A 2,696-nucleotide genomic window follows, 5' to 3' on the forward strand; every position below is an offset into this window, starting at 1 on the left:
GGTCTGAGATGCAGGTGAATGAGAGTCCTGGCTGTCAGGCCGCTGAGAGCTGTCTGACCAATGGCTGATTCTGGCTGATTCTGTGGGGGTGGGACTTCCTCCTCCCTGCTGTCAGTTTCCACAGCTGTGATGAGGAAGCTGGGGTGACAGGGAGCCGCGCCCTCCAAGCTGCCCTCTCTCTCGCTCTGCTCTATTTCCAGCGGTCTCCTGCTCTGCCAAGTCCTCCAAACCTCCTGCTCTCTGCCTGTTCTCCCGCTCTGCTCTCTGCCCGTGAAGGTCCCGGGAGCCCGCGGGCGTAGCTTGGCACAGCCAGCCCACGGCCACCGTTACCTCCCAGGGCGCTTGACACCTGCATATGCAAATTAACCTGCCATTTTTGTCAGGTTTATTTGAATACCCACTCCTGATTGGCTGACAGGCGTGGCTTGTGGGCATCGCGAAGGGATGGTCAGTTTGCATCATTCTCTTTTACTATTATAGATATTTTTATTGATTTCAGAGAGGAAGGGAGAGGGACAGAGACAGAAACATCAATGATGAGAGAGAATCACTGATCAGCTGCCTCCTGCACACCCCCTACTGGGGATGGAGCCCACAACCCAGGCATGTGCCCTTGACTGGAATTGAACCTGGGACCCTCAGTCTGCAGGCCGACACTCTATCCACTGAGCCAAACCAGCCAGGGCTTAAAGCAGTTTCTTTAAATCAGTGTCAAGGGAGAGAACGAAAGAGAACTGGACATGCTGTGTGCACACGGGTCGGCACTGCCCGTGTCAGTCCCACAGCGTCTCATTTAAACTGTTCAGGCCTGGGCTTAGCATGTGGCAGCCACCGCCACCCTGATCTGAGCACGTGTGTCAGCCCTGAAAGAAACCCGCACCCAGCGCGGTCACTGTCCATCCAGCCCCGCCCCAGCCGCTGCAGCCACCACTGCCTGTCTCTGCTCAGGGCCAGACTTCTGTGCCCATGAAGGGGGTGGCCCTGCGGGTGCAGCTGGCTGCCCGGAGCCTCCCTGCTGCCGGCGGGCGCGATGTGGCCGGGTCCAGGGAGAGCGTGGTGCTCCCTCGGGGCAGCGTTAACTGCAAAGCTCGCTCACTAAACCCAGCGAGGGCCGAGGGCCGGGACCCGGCTGCCGATGTTCAGGGAGCGCATGGGGCGGCCGCCAGCACCGGGACACACCAGCTTAAAGTTCAGTCTCTTCCTGGCACGTCCTCCTCCGAGGGAGGTCCTGCTGCAGTGGCTTTGGGGGAGTGAGTCCGGAGATGCTTTGAGATCACTGTTGCAGTAAATAGTGTGAAAATGTTTATCGTTAAGCCTTCTCTGGAAACTTCCCATCGCGGCAGGAAGGTGTCTGGGAACAGTCGCTGGTGGTGCCAGACTCGGGGGCAGCGCATCCCGGCCTGTGGGTGCCGCCGGACGGCCGCCGTCTGCGCGCTCATGTCCTCCGCCTTAGCTGGGGCCTGGGAGGCCCCCTTTGGTTAGCAAGCCATTCGGTGGGGGCAGGGACAGTCTCAGAGGCCCGTCCAGGCCACAAGCTCGCTGGAACCGGTTTTCAGATCCCCAGGCGAGAGCTTCCCTCGGGACCGTGGGCCATCTCTCGCCTTCACCTACACCGTCTGCAACGATTCCCGTCTGCCTGTGACTCTCAGCCGAAGCGTGTCCTCTTTCTGGGTGACCGTGGTGGCCCGGGTCACTCAGCACAGACCTCCACGGCGCACGGCGAGGCCACGGCGTGTCCTGGGCGGGCAGGCACCGGGCTTGTTTGTTCCTTTGTAGCAGCTAAAGGAAGAGACAGGGAAAGGCCATTGGAAACTGCTTGTCATTATCGTTGCCTTCATGTCTAATGCTGTGGGACAGGTGTGTGCGCGTGTGTGTGTGTGTGTGTGTGTGTGTGTGTGTGTGTGTGGAAGGTGGAGGACGGCAGTGTGGCTTTAACCGTGGCTTAAAGGAGAAACAGGCAGGATGGTTCCAGAGCCCTGGTGGCTCTAGGCCAGGGGTGGGCAAACTTTTTGACTCGAGGGCCACAATGGGTTCTTAAACTGGACCGGAGGGCCGGAACAAAAGCATGGATGGAGTGTTTGTGTGAACTAATATAAATTCAAAGTAAACATCATTACATAAAAGGGTACGGTCTTTTTTTTTTTTTTTAGTTTTATTCATTTCAAACGGGCCGGATCCGGCCCGCAGGCCGTAGTTTGCCCACGGCTGCTCTAGGCAGAACGATGGGCGGTGCCGACCATGACGGACCCCCAGCCCTGACCTCTGGTGTTCAGGGTCAGCGGCACCACACGGAAGCAGCGCAGGAGCGTCAGAGCCTTTGTCCCGTTTTAGTTTGGAAATGGAAACGCAGGGCCTGTGGGTCAGCGGCGTCCTGGGGCTCCCTGCCGGCCGGCGCCCCCTTTGGGACCACGTGCAGCCCGTCCGCTCAGTCTCCAGGAGAATCGGCACCGGCCGGCGAGCCCGTGGGACCCCAGCTTTCTCTGCGATCCGTGCAGGCGGCGTTCAGAGCAGATGCATGTCCCACAAGTGACAGCGTGGGAGGGGGTCGCCCCGAGGGGGCTCTCGTGATCCTGGGACCCGGGCAACATGTTCTCAGTGTCGTTTCATAACAACTGCTGTTCTATCAGAGCAACGGGGACGGCGTGAGGGCTGCCTGCCGGGTCCGCGGGGCGGGGCTGGGCGTCCACTCTGACATG

The 2,696-nt window shown here is 59.6% G+C and overlaps 1 protein-coding gene across 1 annotated transcript in view; it reads left to right on the forward strand.

The window, feature by feature from the left end:
* FOXK1 (forkhead box K1) overlaps positions 1–2,696 on the forward strand; it is a gene marked incomplete at its 3' end in the record, with an annotated part of 66,491 nt that overhangs the window by 50,262 nt on the left and 13,533 nt on the right. The window lies entirely within an intron of this gene.

Source organism: Myotis brandtii, unplaced genomic scaffold, assembly GCF_000412655.1.
Source record: "Myotis brandtii unplaced genomic scaffold, ASM41265v1 scaffold579, whole genome shotgun sequence".
Classification (NCBI taxonomy): domain Eukaryota; kingdom Metazoa; phylum Chordata; class Mammalia; order Chiroptera; family Vespertilionidae; genus Myotis; species Myotis brandtii.